Genomic DNA, 20,960 nt, shown 5'->3' on the forward strand with positions numbered 1-20,960 from the left:
ACTACTTTTGACCCTGAGGAGGTTTATGGCCCCAACAGGAGAGAGAGCAAGAGCAGGCTGCAGCCACCTCACCCTAGGTTTTGCTCATGGTAGCTCACCCCAAATGTGTCCTGTGAGGGTTTGGGGGCAATACTTTTTGGAGGACAAAGAGCTTGTTTCAAGCCAGATGAGTTCCCTGAGCCAGTTTATTGCCTGGCCACACAACTGTGTGTGCTGGCAGAAGGGAAGGATCAGAGGACGAGAGGTGGCATATGTGTGGCAGCTGGTAGAATGGGACTTGATCTGCACCAGGATCTGAGCTGGCTTAACATGACCATGCAACAAGAGTGTAACTTGGCGTTAAGGCATTGGAGTAATTGTAATTAAAGGTTTCTGTTTTCATTATAGATCTGGTTTGTCACTGAACTTGAGCTTGAACTGAACAAGCATACAGAAGCCATTATTTAAATGTCCAGTTCCATTCAGCTTCAGAGTTAAATCTCAGATCTGGACCAAGGGTCCATTGTACCAAGCTTTGTTACCCTGAGTTCAGTGTGTTCTTGCACTTCACCTTTCAGATATCTATTTCTTTCACTAACAGGACAGGTAGTCCAATGCAACACAGTGGCCTCCCCAAGAGGAAACACTGACATTTACATCTCCTCTCCAGCTTCCGGGCTCTCTTTGCACTTTGGGCCAGGAAAGCAACCAAACTTCATCACAGCAGAAGTTGCCCAGAAGGAACATGCTGGGGCAAGAGGCTCTGACAGATGTGGCCTATTAGGCTACTACCTCCCTTTCCTCCTCACCTTCTCTGGGAACCCACTAGCACAGGCTGTTCCTATATCACCAACTGGTCCTTTTTCACACATGGGAAGGAATTCAGCAATAGCTTTGTATGCTTGTTTTTAGACTGTAGCCCCATCCACATTTACTTTTAGAGACTTCTGAATTCAATTTACATGTATAATGCACAGTTAATTACAGGTTAAATTAAGCACACGAAAATCAAGATTTGATGATCTGTTTTATTAAATCAGGCTGTGTAAGATTAACAGCTATTACGAAATAAATGGAATATGTAGATAACTCTTACCATTTCAGTGGCTCATTTACAGAGCCATTAATTCTCTGGGATGCAGTGAACATACCAATGGGGACCAAGTTGCTCATGCTATAAATACAGTTCCATCCTTTGTCTTGTTTTTCATCAGGCTGCTGCCCAAGCACACCAAAACCTGAAATTTCCTATGGTTTAATGACTATCTAGTATTTTATACCTGAAGCTTTATGTCTTTTCTCTTTCTTACCTAAGTACAAGCTTTTAGAAACAATCTTTGCTAGGAATAATGAATTTTACTAGCAATATGCATCTTGCTATAATGTCAGGGTCTGTCTTTTCCATCCCTTAGGCAGAATAACAGCAAAATTAGAGGAGAGTGTTGCAATATCCCATCCTGTGTAAGACTTGAGAAGAACTTCGTGGTCAGCCCTTTTCCATGAAACCCTGTCAGGCTGTTGTTCAGAGCACTCTGGGGAGCAGGGTTCAGGTCTTACATGCAGAAACAGAGCTTATGTGTGAGTTTTCTACTGCACGGATACCACTGCCCATAGAGTGCTACATAAAACTGTGGATTTCTTTTCTCTGATAGGCTTTAGGATCCACCATCTAGCCAAAACTACTTGATGCATTTTTCTCAGCTATAAAAACAGTTTGGGATTAACTAAAACAACATTCAGAGACAAATTTGCTGTAAAAATAAAAACTACCAATTTACTCAGCTGCAGCTGTAAATGTCCTATGTTCTGCATGCCACGCTTAGTGAGGCATCTGTGGGGAAACAAGGATGTTTTCTAGGAATGAACTTAATTATTCAGTAGCAGTTCTTACAGTGATCAGAAAGAAAGGTGTACGCTATTTATTTATTTTAATACAAAAGAGCTGTTCTTTGAGGTACTGATCAAGCTAAACAGAAAATCAAATTAACTAAGTATGGGCTTCAATAGTACACACTGGCTTCTGCTGAGACTGAAGCAAATTATTCCCAAACAGAAGCAGTGCCCACCAAGAGAAATTACTTGATTAAAAACAACCTCCATGCTGCTTGACTCGGTATTCAGTATCTTTAACTTTGGACTAAGAAGGCAACATTCTCTGGGAAGATAAAAACCAAGCTGTATTTGAGTGGTTTTCTACATGAAATAAGCATAGCTATAACAGTGAAGATAAAGAAAAGAAAGACAAAACCAGGATTTAAGGAAAGGCTCTTATTTGAATTAATATTATTTATTTGCTTTGCGTCCATGCCTAACAGCACCCATCATGAAGCAATACCCTATTACGTGAGGCACTGTGCAATCACAAAAAGAAGGGGCAGGGTGTGCTCCAAGTGGTTCACCATTTAAATATAGCACTGCAGACAACAGGCAAGTATTGACTAATGGAGGAATACAAGGACAAGCAGTCCTGAACAATTTCTGCCCAATGTGGCTGCTACCAGAGGGTAGTTTCCAGCTGGACCTATGGAAGTGCTTTTGAGGTGTTCTTGGCAATGAGAGCCATGGGCAGATACTCAAAAGCATTTGCTGGAAGATGTGACAACAGGATGGTGGATGGTGGACATCTTCCAGGCCAGATGGAAGATAAGAAGCCCTTGGGGAAGGGTTTGTGAGTGAAGAAAAGGTTTATGGAACAGAGAAGAAGGGGGCAATAAAGAGGTGCAAGAAACATGGATGAGAGAGCTGGAAAAGTATTTCCTTGCTTCTGGGTGATGATCAGAGGGCTCTCCCAGTTCAGACAGGACATAGAGCACTTTCCTCAGATGAATGAACAGACACTTTCTTAGGAGAATCAAAAAATAAGCATGACACAACGCTTACTGTGAGTTGAGTCCATGGGACTCCTGCTTTGAATCCCTCAGCATGCAGTAGAAAATTGAAATTGTCCAGCCCCTTGAGCCAGGCAGGAGGGAGCACACCAACCAGCCCAGATCACCTGGATGTAAAGCTAAGGGTCAAACCAAGGAGAGGAGAGAAGGATTTATAGGAAGCAGAAATAAGTCAAAGCACCACTCCCCAGCACAACTTAGCTATTTTCTATCACTTCAAGCTCAGCAAAAACACAGGATTTGCCCACAGTTTCACCAGGATTTTCTTTTCTTCAGATAGAATGATTTTTTCAACAGGCCAAAACATGCAAAAATTAAACATCAGCACAGTTAAGGACAACTGAAACAGAGTTCTCAAAACTGTTCCTGGAACATATTACAGTCCTTTGTAGTACTGAAAAAAATGGGTTGCTTCAAACATTTCCCCATCATCCCAGGACAGTATTACTTATTGCAATTACCACTCACCTTAACAATTTGCTTCCTTTAGCTAACCAGGTTCATTAGTTCCTGCTTACAACAGTGCCTTTGTCAGCACCTGAGTGCCTCCAGCCCCCTAAGGCCCCCAGCCCAAAGCCAAGTCTCTCTCAAGTCCTGTAATTGGCAACATGAGGAGGCAACTCAGGTGTTAGTCAGGATGAATCACACACCAGAAATGCTCCTCTCTCTCAGTTGACTGTGGATGGAGCTGAGTAGGCCTGCCGCTAAAATCTGTGCTTAAATGTCTAACATGAGATAAAAATAGGCATCTGTAAGACTTTCAGCTTGTAATAGCTTCTTTTTTACCCTTCCCCTTGTTTCTAAACTTGTAGAACACACTTTTGTTTAAGTCCTGATGCAGAGATTTTGGCCCATAGGTGTGAGAGAAAGCTTCACGTCACTGAGAGCACACAACCCACAACCCTTCTGAGAACATAAAGAAGAAGAAGGAACAAAAAACAATGATTCACCTTTCTGTGCTTAAGTGTCTGGGGGTAAAACCACCTACTTTGAATGTGTAACTGAAGAAAATTGCTGTTTATGAGGTGGTGGTATGAGAAAAACTAATAATATGAAAGAGTTTGCCTTTTAGGGAGGAGAAGGACAAGAAGACACTAAGATAGGCTATCAGAGAGCAGGAGAGGGAAGAGAGGGATGATACCAGCAGAAGAAATGCTGGCAAAAAAGTGAATAAATAAAGCAAGTAATGACATTGATATGATACTGAATTAAAAACTAATCACGGGATCATGGAACCATATGTCAAGGACATGACAGGAAGTAGAGAGGTCATCTTGCCCCACCTCTAAATCTGATTATGCCTATATCAGTCTTTGCTGGTATTTTACAATCTGTTTCTAAAATACTGCAGGTCTCTCAGGCCATCTGTTCCAGAGCTTACTTTGTCCGAATGTCTTTCTGCATGACTTGCTGCCCTGGGCTTGGCACACATAAAGTTAGTTTGGTCCCCTCCTCTGGGTAGCAACCTTTTATCATAACCCAAAGAGCATTAACATCCTTTCCCCCTCTCCCTCCTCCCCTTCGGCCCTATCTTCTCTAGATCAACCAAACCAAATTCTTTCTCTTCTTTCCAGGTTGGTTTTGGGGGAGTTCTTTTGCCTTTAGGCAAAATGTTCCTCCCTGTCTTCCTCAGGGCACTGTCCAGCTGGAGTTGTGTGAAAAATGCACAGAATTCCAGATGTCTTGAAGGGATGAATAAAATGGAGAAAGAAATATTGACCTTATTTATGACTCTTCTTCCTATATCTGAGTATGGCATCTGCCTGCTTTTACAGCAACACCAAGTCTATGACTCATATTCACTCTAATCACCAGCTCCATCTCTGCAGAGCTGCTGCTTAGGCAGTTACCCAATTTGTATTTGTGTAGCCTATTACTACCCATATACCATGCTTTGCCCTTATTTTTACAGAGTTATTGGCCATTTATTTTAGGTTCTTGATGTAAATGGTCTAACGTGAGTGGACCCTGCCCATGGCAGGATGGTTGGAACTAGATGATCTTAAGGTCCTTTCCAACCCAAACCATTCTATGATTCTGTGATTCTATAATTGGTCAGGAAACATTCAATTCTAATCCTGCCTTTCAAAGGGTCTGTATTTCTCTCCTCCCCCAGCTTTTACCACCCACAGCACCAATGAGAGCATTGTCTATTCCTGTGTCAGGACCATTAATGGATAAATTGCCTTCTACTTGGCCTGGGACTGGTCCGTAGGTCATCTGTTTAATAAAGCCTTCAAGTCACAGACTCCAATAACTACCCTTTAAGCCCAGTTTTCCAGCAGACTTTTTATGTATTTACTCTATGTTTTCCCACCTTGTTCACGAGAGTGTTTTGTGGAGCAACACCTAAGCCTTGCTGAAGTTACTGTTAAGTCATTTCTCTGACACATGGGTGTTTCTCTGAGAATGTTGTACACATGTATACCCAGTCTATGGATGTGCCTTGTAAGAACTTGAGATTGGGAACTTTGTCAGTATTAATAGTATCTACTCGGATACTCTAATCCAAGCCAAGATAAAGGATAGCATGCATTCATAAGTCCACAGGCTGTTCAGTCTGGGTTCATGGAGACACTTAACTAGACTGCTGTGAAGAAGAAAAGGAGAAAAGACAGAAAATTTTTACATGGATCAACATGTCCTGAAGAAGATCATCCACTTGTCAATTCTGTCCTTGGTGACCACAGACAGTACCTCAGGTATTCAAAAGTGTATGGTGTTTTTTTCAGGTTGCTTTAAGTGAGATGGATCTCAGCACACCCTTACCCAAGGAAAAGTCATTTTCCAATCCTCTGAAAGGACACAGGGCTCTGTGAAGGCCAGAAAGGAGGTCCAAGTTAGCAGATTTTGCTTTAGCCAAAGTAATGGGCAACCCTGTGTCCTTCAATCCAGGCAGTTCACCTCAGATGAGCAGAATCAATTCCTATCAAGGTGAACCAGACCTATTCAAACTTCCAGGCAAAACTTGTCTCCTGACCTAAGTGAATCAAAAAATGGGTCTTCTGGCTATGAAATAAAGGTTATAGATTCTCTCCCCAGAGAACATTGTCCTTTACTGACAGCACCTTTACATCCTGGCATCAGAGCTGCTGATCACAACTACAGCTGCCTTTACCTTTCAGAGTACTGGAGTTGAACAGAGGTAAGTTTCCAAACTTCCATTAGGAGGCCCAGTTAATTTTTTGTAGAAGTCCAAGGAAACCTCAACAGAGAAGGAAGAATAAATCGTGATGGAGAAATGTGAAGAAGATTCGCATGGCATGCCCATCGATTTGCTAGTACAGAAGAGCGGACCCTGTTATATGGAGGGGATATATTCCTGAGAAATTGGCATAGTGCAGTATTATTTGAAGAGTCAACAACACATGCCAGCAAGACACAGGCAGACCCATGCTTGAAGTGGATCCCAAGTGAGCTGTAGAGTACATCTGTCCCTGACAGCTCAGGGAAGACAAGTCCTGACTAGAATTACATTCAGATTTGCCCATTTGAAGTCCAGGAATTAGACTGTCTTCAGCTTTCTGACTGTTATCCGAGGAGGGATGACCCTGTAGAGGAATACCACCCTGATGAACCCAAGCAGCTGTTTTAGTTGACATTTAGTTGACAATGGCAATGGGAATGGGGAATATGCTCCCCATGAGGATCTATTTGCCTGCATTCCCCATGTTTTAATGTAGTAGGGCGCTACCCGTCCTTAAGCTTTTACTTGGTTCTTTGAGCCTATGTCTTTTGCTCTGTGACCATCTCCAAGAGTTGGAATACTGATGATGAGTTTCACTAGTGGCCATTTGGGGACAGGAAATCTGAAGCAGGGTTGCACTGTGCCATGTTAAAATCAATGACCTCTTATCCAGTTACCATTTGGCTAACGGACAAGTCCTTGTATCATCCTAAAAGGCAGTGTCTTTGCTAATACTGATAAATAAAACTGGGTCAGGACCTGTTCTTCTGTCTTAAGGACAGATAATGTAGCATAGTTCACATCTGTTGGGGTAAACTCCTTCATTACCACCCATACTTCCTATAGGCAACAGTTACAGACTGAGCCTCAAAATTGCTTAGGGACTGCCAGTTGACACAGATCAAAACCATGAGAGGCAGTATGGCAGTAGCTAAGCAGCTGGGATGATTGCAGACAAGTGCTTAAGCCTGTACCCAGACCCTCTTTAGTTCATTATCATAGATGTCATCTTTGGTGCTGACATGGACTGGGCTGGAAATGCAAAGTCCAGGGCTCTGTTAAGACACAGAACATTTTCACAAGGAGAAATTTCTGCAGGCTTTCTTCTCCAGAGTCTTCTGCTACCTGCTGATTTTGAACCCCAGGGTTAAACTCTTGACAGTGTTGGAGGTTTACCTATAGCAAATGGGTTGCATGTCTAAACTCTGCATGCCCATATAAGCCCCTGCTCTGGGTGAGGTCACCAAGTCTGGACTTCAAAGAGAACTTCAAAAACCAGACCATCTCCATATGCACCAGGGCTCAGGACAAACTGGAGGCTCAGCAGCTCCAGGAGTCAAAATATCAAAGATTAAATAAAAATGCCTCTCCTGTTTTGGGGAGAGAAAAGTGCCAAGGGGGGAGAATGAATGAAAGGGGTATGTCAAGCCAACATCCATGTTGAAGATCTAAGAGTAAATCAAAGAAGGCTCCAGCCACAAATAGAGCTCCATCTAGATGTGCAAGGGGATCTGAGGCAGCATGGTCAATGACCAAAGTACATTATGCATGGTTGTGGCCTGACAGGTCAGAGGCAGGGCATGCACTTGCTTGATCATGATTAGTCTAGAAAAGACTGTGGCCATGAAATGTGGTGCCTGTTCAGTTTTAATGGATCTGTGAATGACTGCTACAAGAAATGTGAAGTCACCTGCTTTTTTTTTATCACCAAGGTCATTTGCAGAACTAGATTAAATAACAGATACATGCTGGCTATTCCTCATCTTTATTTTGTCTATGTTCTTACTTTCATCAGTATTTTTCTGAGAACTGAAGCTTAGCAGATTGATCTATAACTCCCCGAGAGCTTACTTCCCTGCCTTTCTGAATATAAAGACGTGTATCTTTTCCAGTCCTCTGATACATCACTATCCTCCTTGAGTGTCCAAAGACAGTGACTACTGGGTCTGCAGTTGGTTCAGCTGGCTCATAGTCACTCCAGGATAAATTTCAAGCCCAGAGGATCTGAAAATCATAGAATCACAGAATCATAGAATAGTTAAGGTTGGAAAGGACCTTAAGATCATCTAGTTCCAACCCCCCTGCCATGGGCAGGGACACCTCACACTAAACCATGCCAACCAAGGCTCTGTCCAAACTGGCCTTGAACACCGCCAGGGATGGAGCATTCACAACCTCCTTGGGCAACCCATTCCAGTGCTTCACCACCCTAACAGGAAAGAATTTCCTCCTTATATCCAATCTAAACTTCCCCTGTTTAAGTTTTAACCCATTACCACTTGTCCTATCACTACAGTCCCTAATGAAGAGTCCCTCTCCAGCATCCCTATAGGCCCCCTTCAGATACTGGAAGGCTGCTATGAGGTCTCCACGCAGACTTCTCTTCTCCAGGCTGAACAAACCCAACTTTCTCAGCCTGTCTTCATATGGGAGGTGCTCCAGTCCCCTGATCATCCTCGTGGCCCTCCTCTGGACTTGTTCCAACAGTTCCATGTCCTTTTTATGTTGAGGACACCAGAACTGCACACAATACTCCAGGTGAGGTCTCACGAGAGCAGAGTAGAGGGGCAGGATCACCTCCTTCGACCTGCTGTTCACGCTCCTTTTGATGCACCCCAGGATACGGTTGGCTTTCTGGGCTGCGAGCGCACACTGAAGCCGGCTCATGTTCATTTTCTCATCAACCAACACCCCCAAGTCCTTCTCCACAGGGCTGCTCTGAATCTCTTCTCTGCCCAACCTGTAGCTGTGCCTGGGATTGCTCTGACCCAGGTGTAGGACCTTGCACTTGTCATGGTTAAACCTCATGAGGTTGGCATCAGCCCACCTCACAAGTGTGTCCAGGTCCCTCTGGATGGCATTCCTCCTTTTCTATGAATTCTGCATCTTACTCTTTGCCTATTCAGGCAACACTGTAGCCATCCTTGTTAGCTGTGGTAGTGTTCAGATCCCAGCTGAAAGCCTCAGTGAAGACAAAAGAAAAAAAATCCCATTAATCAAATGTGATTGAACCCTTTGTTCCAATCTGTGCTCAATAAGAAAATTGTGTGCATTAACAAAATGAGGATCAGTTTATAAAACTCATAATAAAGGAAAGGTGAGGAAAGATGTGGTGTGGAGGGAAGATATGGACTTTGCACTGTGACCAGACTCCTCCAGTGACGATAAAGTTTGTTAATGAACCCCTAACTGAAATACTATTAATTTCTTTGTACAGACATGAGGAATTACTGAGCTATCAAGAAGCAAATCAAAGCAAGTTGAGAGCAATATAAGATTTCAAAAGACACAGTAAGAGTGGTGGCAGTGACTGCTGTGTTTGACAAATCTAATCACACTGGGGAGAAAAACAACAGAGTCTATGCAGCAGGCAGCCATGGACTTTAAAAGAGCACCTCATGCTGTATGCAATCAATTGCATATTTTATGGCAGTATGAAGGTAGGGAACAGGGAGAGCGCAGACATAATTGATCTGGATTCACAAAAGGGCTGGATATCTGTTTGAAAAAATGTGCTGGACATGAACATGTTTGGAGGATCAGCTGAGGAACTGTAAGTGATGACACCTTTCAGTTTCAGTTTCTCTCTTTTGGCCTCTCTGGTTTCTTCTACCCATCAGCTGCACAGCAAAGAGGGTTTCTTTCCCTTTGGCTTGCCCAACCTTTGATTTTCTCCGCAGCTTCCCCTGAACAACACCCCTCTCCTCTACTGCCTTGACTCATTGGCACCTTTCTCCTGCTGCCCCACTGTAATTCTGATGAGCTCTGAGTGGTTCTTCACCCCAGCTTAATTTCTGGAATCTAATGAGTGATTTAGGGCTCCCTGGGTAGGCAGTGGGTAACTAAGGGCTGCGGTCAATACAGACAGAAACACAGTTGTGCTGGGCAGGTCAGGACCAGGGTCCTCACCGTAAAGGGCATTGCATGCACTTCCTCAATCAAGTTATTTCAAACAGGCAGTGCAAGCAGCCTGCCTGCCAAGCACAAGCCTGGCAGAGAGGGGTGTATGGAAATGCCTTTCATGAGGTGGCTCCTAAACATCACCTGCCTTGGAGGTGTCTCACATTAGTCCTCCTGGCTCCTTTTCTGATACTCCTTCTGATTAAAAACGGATTCCAGAGAAGGGGTCCCGGTCCTTTCAGTGGCTGGGGCAAGTGATTTACCCAGGAAACATGGTGGCAGTCCCTGAGGGTTAAACCCGTGTCCATCAGTGAGCTGCCTGTCACTGGAGTGGGCTGGACAAGGAGGAAAAGAGGCCACCTCTGTCCCCCATGTAGGTGCAGCACTGCCATATAGAGAGGCAGGCTGAGAAATGGGATTTCAGGGATGTCAGCAGTAGTCAAGTTGGTAGGGACATGGAGAGGGGACAACAGAGCAGGCACACACCCACCCTCCTCCCTGCATCAGTGGCTGGGGCTGCTGCCAACACACCACTGGTGCCTTTTCCCTATGCTTATTGAAAGGAAGCAAAAGGAAGGACAACTGCCATGGATTTTGCTTTCTTGCCAACATATTTGGTGTCTTTCGTTTAGGGTTAAACCTGACAGTTCAAATTACCAGTGTGGACCTGCTCCACAAGCAAAGATGAAAATAAAACCTGTACTAAAACATGCGGCTAACACTGTGCAGCTCCATTTCTCCACCAAATAGAAAGTGTTTTCAGGATGAATTGGCCTCCACAGCAGTGTTAGGTGGCCCACGTTTGGACCCCCCACATACCCCCACTGCTCACAGGTTTAGGTACAAGCTCACGTGCAAAGGCAGTAGCATGTCCTCGGAGGAAATGAACAGCTTGAATGTGAAGGCAGCAGCTGGCCTGCAGGCTACCTGTTGGTCTTCATTATGTATTCAGAAAGCCTATATGCGGTGTCTTTGTAGCAGAAAAGTGATCATCTTTACTGTTGTTTCACATATAGAAATGCAAATGCAGAGGGCTAAAGCTCAGTCAGTGTAGGGGGTTGGAACTAGATGATATTAAGGTCCTTTCCAACCCTAACTATTCTATGATTCTGTGTGTTCATGTCCACAGAGGAATTGCTGGAAAAGCCAAGAAGCAGCTCAGTGCTCCCCTGCATGCAGCACCACCTCTAGAAAATGTCCACAGCTGATGGTAACTGCTTCTGAGAGCAGGACTTGGCTGAGCTGCTCTGCCCTGTCTTGCCTTCAAGTTAGATTTGGATCAGCATGGTGTGCCAAAAGAAGTTGTCATCTTTGAAGTTGTTCTTTCAAAGGAACATGAAGCAGATCTGTTTTACATAAAGAGGTCTAGCTAAATACAACCATTTGGGTGTCTGGCTGCTTATCTCATTTCAACCGTGACAGAAAGAAGTCCTCAACTGGTAGCTGCTGAGAGCTCAAGAAAAGACGAAAGAAGAGGAAAGGTAGATGCTCCAGGATGGGACTTCCTACTACCCATACTGACATTACTCCTGGTTATATTTGGCTTTGGCCAGCATAGTGCTGCCTCCTCCCTCTGCCAGATCAGTATGCAGTCACTGTGAGGATCTGCTCCCTTGCAGTTCGGGTGAGCAGCCACCCCCTGCGCCCCATCTCACCCTCTGGGGCTCCCTCTGGGACTTGTTGATGTTTGGAAGGGAAGCATCTGCAGTGCATTAGCATGGCCATGCTCTGATTCACAAGTCATCAAACCCCCACTGGTTTCAGAGAAGAGTGGTTGCTTCATCTTTCCAGCGCTGGTGTGGAGGAAGACACCTGTGCTCTTAAACTGGATTGGGGAGGCAAGCAGGAAGGAAGGCAGGAAAGAAGGAAGAGGAGATAGCTGCCTTTGCAGGCACCAGGTGTGAGCTGACTTTGACTTACATTCACTTCAAGTTATTTTTAATTGCATGTGCATTCCTGGGCCAGGGGTGTTCATAAAATGGGAATTTAATAAGTATAAAGAACAAACCTAAATGATTGCTGCTTTCATAACCCCCTGAGTGGTTGACAGTCATCGGAGCCCAGAGCCTTGTGCTGTGTCAACTCCATCACAGCTGGTCCTGTGCATCCTCAACCCTCCAAACCCACAACTGAAGTCATCACTGATGTTCTTCTGCGAGTGCTGCTATTTTCCCAGAGAGAAGGTGGTCCAGGTTCATGGCTGTGTGTTCATGTTTGTTATGCATACACTTTACATAGCGTTAAAACCCTGGATTTACCATGCAAATCAATGAGCAAAGGTTGAGCCGAGAGCTTTGCTTGGATCGAGCATCACTTCAGGTTTGATGTGAGCCTACTTCCCCCATTGCTTTTAAGGTTATCAGAAAATCTCTGGGCTTTCTCCTGCTGCAATTCTTTCAAATATTGGCAGTATTTTGGAGTTTCAGCTGTGCAAAACCCATCCCTCAGGATGGAGCTGCTGGCAGGAGGTCACGCAGTGTGTGGAGCAGGTAAAGGAAATTCTAAAGCAGTATATACAAGGGCTAATTAAAAAGGACCCTGACCATTAATGAGCTTGTTGTCAAAACAGCAGTAAATGTTGTACTTTTATGAAGAAGTAATTCATATCACCTGTTTAAATTGTCTCATTATAAATGAGTATTTATCACCTGTTTACATAGCAATATTTTTTTCTTAAGAAGACAGTCTGCCTTTGAGCAAACAGATAAAGATGCTTTGTTTGAATAGTCGTAAATCACCCTTCCACCATCCTTCTTTCTCCTATTACAGAGATCCTAATTCACTCTTCTTTGTTATTAATAGATGTTTGCTGGCTACTCTCAGTGTCACAGAAATCATAAAGACATAAAATGCACTGTAAATTACAAAGTCTTTCCCTCGGCCATAAATGGACACTAATCTATTTGTGGTAACTTCTGCATAAAGTGGCTTCCAGGAGACTTTTTTACAGATTCCTCATAATATTTACACATTGAGTGCAGATGAGTATTAAACAGATCTCACTTCAGCAGCAGGAGCACACCAAGCTCTTAGTGCCAGCTGAATCCTACTGCAGGGCAGCGATCATGATGGAAGAGGTGACACTGAGCTCCACTGAACAGGGATGGTGCTGAGAGCTAGGGAGCTCAAGCCCTCATGCCACCAAATGGAACAACTGGCCAAGAGCTCGTATCTCCTCATTCTCAGCCCTGGGTGCAGAGTTTGTGGATGGGATAAGGGGAAGCCTGCAGTGGAGTAGGCAAATGCTGTGGAAGCTTTGGCACCAAGCATATGCACCTTACCAGGGCTTGGAGAGGAACAGCAAGAGCCACGGCCATACACATGACGAGGTGCTTGGCAGGTCTACATAAACCCGTTCAAAGCAACCCATGGAATACACCATGCTTGCAGAGCAACGGATGTGTTGGGGAACACGGCTGGGGCTTGCAGGGATGCTGTGAGGTCCCTGGCATTGGCCAGAGGGACTCTTTGTCAAGTAGGGTTGCTGGTGCGCTCTTTGGAGACTGGGACCCAGCACCTCTTTGCCACTGGAAGCAGTCAGCCACACAGAGCAGTGACTCTCCTCTCTCCCCGTGCATATGCAAGGGGCTCTACAGCTTCAGAGCAGTGAGGAAGACAGGGCATGGAACAAAATTTAAGATGTCCTTTAATTTCTTCTTTTCTGACCACAACATTTAGACAAATTATATATATAGCATATATATTTGTTGCCCCAAAGTACCATGAGCTCAGCCAGACATAGAATCATAGAATCATTTAGGTTGGAAAAGACCTTTAAGATCATCAAGTCCAGCTGTTAACTTAGCATTGCTAAGTCCACTACTAAACCATGTGCCATGTCTACACATCTTTTAAATACCTCCAGGGTTGGTGACTCCACTTCCCTGGGCAGCCTGTTCCAATGCTTAACAACCCTTATGGCAAAGAAAATTTTCCTACTATCCAATCTAAACCACTTCTGGTACAACGTAAAGCTATTTTCTTTTGTCCTGTTGCTTGTTACATGGGAGAAGACACTGACACCCACCTTGTTACAGCCTCCTTGCAGGCACTGATAGAGATAGATGAGGTCTCACATGAGCCTCCTTGTTCTCCAGGCTAAACAATCCCATTTTCCTTAATTTTCCTCATAAGACTTATTCTCTAAAACAAATGAACTTTAGGTCCTTGCTAATAACAGTTTCTCAGAGGAAGACACCAAGCCTCACCAACCAAGTGTGCACCTAGGCACTCCTGTACATTGCTAACTGTACTGCTCTAGCCACCCCCCAGCATCCATTGGACTCAGTGTGAAAGCTGTGAAGGCCTCCTGTGCCTCTTTCATAGTGGCTGCTTGTAGTAGATCATCCCAAATAACTACGCTGCCTTAAAAAAGATCAGCCCATCTACAACAAATGTTACCTGTTTCCCTGATGTTCAAACATTACACCAGGCTCAGGCCACATGATTTCTGTCCCAGCAACTCTTCTGTGGACCAGCTTTGGCTGCCAGCAGGGAGGAAGAGGTACCCCCAAGCATCACCGCACAGTGACCGCTTGTGAAGGATCTGATTAACAGCTATGGGCTGAACTGTGCAGTCACTGGGCCTGAACCTGCCTATCTCCCTCTGGAGAGGAGAATGGCACAGGAAGGTGACACACACCCATCCCTGTGCCTTGCACAATGTGTGGTGGGCGCAGGACTCACCAGCCCAGTGCTTATGGAGTCCCCAGAGAGCGGTGGGGTCCAATTCCTCTTGGCAAGAGCAAAATGTAGCTCTTTGGCATATGGTTTGTGCTCTCCCATGGGGAAAGCAAGGCTCTGGTTCCCACAGTGGTAACGAGTTAAAATTTGCTGATTTGTTCCTCCAGCGCTCTTTATGAAGGCCTGAAATCAGACACTTCTAATCAAATGCAGAGAATTTTGTTCCTGCTCTTGTTCCCCTGGCACCAAAAGAAAAGGAAATCGGAAAGATAAGCTTTGGGACCACACTGCTTGTTCTTTTAGGGATTTTTAACAATTTTGTCCGCTGACATAAATCAGTTCTTTCTATAGGCTCTATGTGCCCCTGAGGGCGATGCACCAGCACCCCCCATCACCTGGATAACAAGATCAAGTGTTTCAGTTAATCAAATTGGCAGAAATGGGCACATTCAGACACAAAGAGAGAAGGCTTTGTGTGTGGATGCATTACCAAACCTCTCTCCTCCTCCACTGTAGTGCAATCCATTGCTCCAGCTGTATTTCTGCACCTCATGTCCCCACTCCCCCTGCCCTTCCTCTGAGCCTCTCGCCATTTTTTCCCTGGGTTTCTTTCCTCCTCCCTGGGAGCCTTGGAGGCTCTCGCTGCCTGCCCAGCTCCACCTCCTTTCCTCCCTGCTGCTTGCTCTCCCTCCTCCCCCTCATCTCCAGGCTTCTCAAACGCTCAAGGCTTCTGCTTCCAGTATTTTGCTTTCTTTTTCTTCCTCTTACCAGTTTCTCCCTCTCCGGGGCATTGAAGCAGCCCCTCCACCACTTTCTTAAGAACAAGGGTTGCTTTTTCATTTTCCCTATTTCTCCCTCGCCATCAAGAGCCAAGTGTATCCTTTGCTCATTGAGATTTTCTTCCTGTTTTCTCTTTTGTCTTCTCCTTCAGGATTATCTTTGATGGAGGTGCTATCCTGCTCTCCTTTTATACCTGCTTATTTAAATCCTTTTCCCCAGTTGTAACTATATCACTCAACAGCTGTGAGTGAGCAGCAAGACCCACATATTTTCCTTGCTTTCTTCTCCTGAAAGGCCTCCTGATACCTCAAAACTGAATTCATATTTTTCCACCTTTCCCCTTTCTCCATGGCTATTCAAACTCCAGTGAAATCTCTGCCACTGCAGCTCTAAACCTGGAGATTACTTATTTCTGACTCCTCCACCACCCTCTCTCTGCTCAAACAAAAGCCATCCCATGATTGCACTAATACTTTTGTAAATTCCTGGTAATTATCCTGTTTACTCATCCTTGCTGCTCAGGCATTGTTTCCTTCTCGTTCAGAATAATTATACATGTTCCTCCCCAAATGCTCATTTCTTGTCTTTGACCACAGCTCTTCCCACTCAAAATCCTGCCCTGGATTTGCCTTCCATGTCATGATCCTAGCTCTTGCCCTCATCTACAGAGCAGTCCCCGTTACTCTGTATGCTACAGCCACTGCGCTTGCCAAAGTGCTCAGCCCTGGCACAGAGCTGTGCTTGGGGATCCAAGCATCCCTTTTCTGTATTACAGTACATTTGTAGACAGTCTAGCATAAACACAGGGAAAACTGTGTTTATATTTGCAGAAAGGAATGTGTAGTTAAATCTCTCTTTTACCATACCACCTTCTCTTCCATATGTAAATTCAGATAAATGGAGTTTATGGGTTCTTAATTAACACCAAGGTTGAATTTTTGCAGCTTTCCCTTCAGGAATTTTACTGAGAGATAAATCTTTAGGTATCAGAAAAGGAGCGTTAGTTTATATGTCACATCCTTTTATAAACATGGGTTTCACACTGCTTCCTCCAACAGGGCAGGAGACAATGCACAGGCTCTGTAACACCGGCAGCTTTAAAAGAGAGTGCTGTTGTTGTTGACCTTGGGTACCGGAGTCAAACGTGCTGCAGAAGAGGCAGCACATGGGCAGTGGTACCTGCACCACTTCAGGGAGGGCTCCTTCCCAAGCTGTGGAGATACTCCAGCCTCATTCTGTATCCTTGGGAACCATGGGTCAGGGTGCAAAGGAAGGGCTGGTCTTGCACAGACACAGCACCTGGATCCATCAGGAAGAACAAGATGGCACAGTCCATGGCCATGTCTCCCCCAGGACCTGGGAGAAAGCCGGGGACCAGACCTGCCATACCGTCTTGCAAACAGAAGACAGGACAAATTGTGAATGAAACATAGAAATTAATTTCTAACCTGGAAATAACAAAGCAGAGAGACTTTTCCTTATCTTCCAGTGACAGCAGATGCACCCAGATATGATGACACTTCAACAAACCAGCTGCCGCCTCTGAGAACCTCAGAAATGCTAGTAATAATTACAAATGTATTTAAACTATATCTTTGCAATTTATAGCTGCAGTGCTTTTGAAATGTGGAACGAGCAACAGTAAATGCAGATTTCCCTGCAGGGGAAAGGTCTCTTCATCAAGGGATGACTACTACATTCGATGTTTCAGATTCCTCTTTTTAAAATGCCCAGTTGGGAAATTTGACCAGATTGCTTCATAAAACCAAAATAGTTCATCCACTTCAGATAGAATTAATCTAAACACGTACTTGAGCGTGAGAATAAAATCTAATTTGGAACAAATATATCTCTCTAACCTTTAGAGTAATTATAAAGAATGAAAATAGATGGTAATTAATTTTAATAATAGTTTAGCCTGTAAAATTGGTATCATTACATATTAAAATTTAAAAATATGCATTTTGAAAGCTTATGTATAAGTTTACAAAAAATAGCCATTAACCTCTTGACACTGATTGTCCCCTCTCCACTGCAGTTGCCTGAATACTCTCTGTGGCTTGCTTGCACCTACCTAGCCAAGGTGTTAGTGCTTTTATCTAGTCTCTGGAACAACAGATCCGTGCTCCTCCAGGGACCTCTTACAAGACTGAGGTCTTGATACCTCTCATAATTCTCCATTTCCCAGCCTCTCTTTATGCTATTTTGCTACCACTTCACCATTGAAAAGCAAGCCTGCTAACATCCTGTGTGAAGGAAATGCACTGCTGATAGACACATCAAAAAAGACGAGAGGAATGCAGGTACTTCAGGCAGCTCTGGGGTTTAAGTTACCTTTTATTGCTGGCATTAATAGAAAAATAAAATAAAGAAAGAATAGGCAAACATAATCAACAAATCAATCAAATCTAACCCAGAGTGAGATGCAAACCCAATCTTAGATTTTGTGTATTTAAATTAGGAGGAGGGACCCTACTTCTCTGCAATAGATGTTGCATTTGAAAGGATCACTGGAACATCTGCCTCATAGCGCAGTAGGCACCAGAGCCTACAAAACATCTCTGATGCCCAATAGTCAACATACATCCTGGAGCTGGAAACCGAAAGCCACAGCCCTAATGAGCCAGAGGAAGGGAACACAAAGACAAAAGGCATCACCGGCATCCCAGGCTCCTGCAATGCCGAACAATACTGCTTTTGTTACCAGTCACTGGTTCACCCCTGCTTCCACTGGACTCAGAGGGATTTTCATCACTGATTTCAGTAGGAGAACAGAGTTCTGTGCAGAGCAGAACCAAAATCATCCTCCTTCTTACCCTGGAAGTATGGCTGTGTTGTGGTTAATGCAACAATCGGAAAACGAAGACGATGAAATCCTTGTGGAAACATGTTCCAGTCTAGCTCTCTAGAAGCAGACAATTTTCTTAAGGCAGAGAAGCATAAAATATGCCATGCAAAAAACACCAGCGCCCAGATCTTGAAAATCTTTAGCTTGATCTAACCATAAGACTTCAAAACAAATAAACATTAGAATTGTCTTCTTTTTCAAGAGGTTGGAATTCACAAGCTCTGCGGCTGTAAGGGTTATTCATGTACTTTCTCTCCTCCCTCTTTTAATGAAAGTTTAGTCTCACATAATAACAGAACTCTTGGCAATACAATGTAAAAGAGTATTCTGAGGTGCAAGATGCTATTATGAGACACAGCAACATGATGACAACCCACACAGACCTGCTTATTCAAGGTGCTCTGTGGTTCATGGGAAATGCCGAACATGATGATTTTCTTGAGCAACAGGAGTTCCTTGTGAGACTGCAAGGAAAGTCTTCTCTCCACCAGTCCCTCACCGCGTTTTGAAGTTTGTCAGTATACCACAATTTGACTTTTAAGTTTCTGTGGTGAAATAAAACAAAACAAACCAACATTTTTTTACTAAAAGGAATATGAATTTCTCCTGGAATGAAATGCAGTCCCTGCTTCCAAGAATTGCACTCTTTTCCTGAAAGGGGAAAAGATCACTAGGGACTTGCTCCAAGGAGTCTTATCCTTTGCACATCCAATGAAAGGAGTCCAAATCTAAAAATACTTCATATTAGAGCCTAATTTGTGAGGGGTATTTGTTGCCAAGAATTCTCAGACTCCGTGCATCCACTTTATTGTTCTTGGCACAAAGGGCACTTCCATTCTGTTGCTATTGTTATTTGAGCAGTCTGAAACAAGACATAAAGTAATACCAAGTCTATCTCTATGTTAATTCTCTCCAGCAATGCTGTTGCCATAGCAAGGTTACACATGGATTTCAATGGGCACACACAGATTAAAATTTATCGGCTTTTAAAGTCAGTTCAGCATGTTTACACATCCTGTGTCTGTCTTCCAGATTCCTTGCAAACTCTGGGAATTTCACAATCTCGTCTTCTGGATGTAAGAATGCTTCTCTGACTCTATAAGAAAATACGAGATTAATTCACTACTTGTTCTCTAAAGGAGAAGAGTGAAAATGGCAATGCACGGCATCTTGTCAAATGTGTAAAATAGCCAAAACTTGATCATTATTTTACTCATCTGTGGTATTAATTTCTTAATAAAGTAAGCTATTTTCAGAGCATAGATGCACCATGACTTGTAATGGAATGATATTTGATTAAGAAGGTGCTACAGTCACCACATATCAAATCTGTCTTTACATATATATATATATATATATACACATATACATATATATCTACTGCTACTCATTATCAGCTATTTGAGTCAAAACAATTCACACATAACAAGGGTTCTACAATGTGTTCTGTTTATGTGCTGATACGTGAAATATATACTGAAGTGTTTTTAGGCTTTGAGTATATGAAAAATTGCTACCTTTTCAATTTTAAAAATGTCTAGCATGGGCTTTTATCCAGTTTTCTATGCTTTAAAATAAAAATATCAAAATAGCAAATGGAAGAAGATACATGGTTAGATTTAAGATAAAAATAAATCATCTTAAATTGTGACAAGTTCCTAAAATACTTTTAGGCAATGTGGACTATTAGTGTTTCAACTATAGCAAAAGACTGTGAAAAGCTTCATGAACAAATATTTACTAAAAGGTATTTGGGCGTGTATTCTCTAGTTGACAACACCAAGAAACTCATTCTTGTTCAGCCTCATGTCCTAGCCTTCCGCTACACAGCGATTTATTTGCTCTGAAGTTAAGGAAACAGAAGAATTCTCCCACCAACAAAACCAAATATAAATTCTGAAGATAATTAATATTTCTCTGGGACTATGAGTCTGCAGAGAAAGAGCACTGTGGATTAAAGGTGAGTAGGAGAGCAACGACTGGCCCCTTCTCTTGCAAGATTTATGGAGGATATAAACATGGACACACCATTAATTAAACAAGGTGAGTTTTCACTCCCAGCTTTGTCATTTTTTCCTTTCTGATTGGAAACTCTTTCCTCATCTTGTTAAGGGATTCCCAAAACACAGATCACACAAGTGTCTGAGTGCCAAATACAACACTGTCTCAGAGGATTATTGTCACTGGAGCCTGCCCTTCACCACCCTGAGTACTGGTAGATACTGCACTGTTGTGGTTCTTTTCCTGTGGATTATTTTTGCTTTGTTCCAAGTTACTGCATCCAAAACTATATTCTTGAAGGGCCTACTTGGCTCTGTTATATCAGTAACGGCTTCCCAGTATGGCACTACACAGGCAAGGCAAGCCATGACCAAGGATACCTTATCTCCTGTGCTGAGGAATTCAGCCTTGGACAGAGGGAGATGGTGTGCATCAGCAGGCAGCTGGGATAAGACCACAGGGATGGACAAGGACTCGGAATAGAGTCAGAAAAGAACAATTGTGCTCTTTGATGTCACCAGTGCATAAATATATCACATCTCTATTTTGTTTAAGCTGGCTGAGATGTGTAGTCAAGTCTTTTGGTAATAAATTATGGGAAAGAACAGTCATAGCCATGAACTCTTCCTCTCCATCTCCTTGCAATGCCCCCAAGCCTCGGAGCTGGGGGGGCCACAGTGGCTTCTCCATGTTT

The 20,960-nt window shown here is 43.6% G+C and overlaps 1 long non-coding RNA gene across 1 annotated transcript; it reads right to left on the reverse strand.

Annotated features, from left to right (window-relative positions):
* Positions 1-1,085: 1,085 nt before the first annotated feature.
* Positions 1,086-3,417, reverse strand: LOC130603803 (uncharacterized). Its single transcript, XR_008973287.1, has 3 exons — positions 2,860-3,417; positions 1,758-1,810; positions 1,086-1,217 (listed from the first exon to the last, which is right to left on the reverse strand). It is a non-coding gene; the product is annotated as an uncharacterized LOC130603803 (long non-coding RNA).
* Between the last annotated feature and the right edge of the window lie 17,543 nt (positions 3,418-20,960).

This window comes from Pezoporus wallicus, unplaced genomic scaffold, assembly GCF_028554395.1.
Source record: "Pezoporus wallicus isolate ANWC-B61680 ecotype Strahan unplaced genomic scaffold, APGP_CSIRO_Pwel_v1 contig_5542, whole genome shotgun sequence".
NCBI lineage: Eukaryota > Metazoa > Chordata > Aves > Psittaciformes > Psittacidae > Pezoporus > Pezoporus wallicus.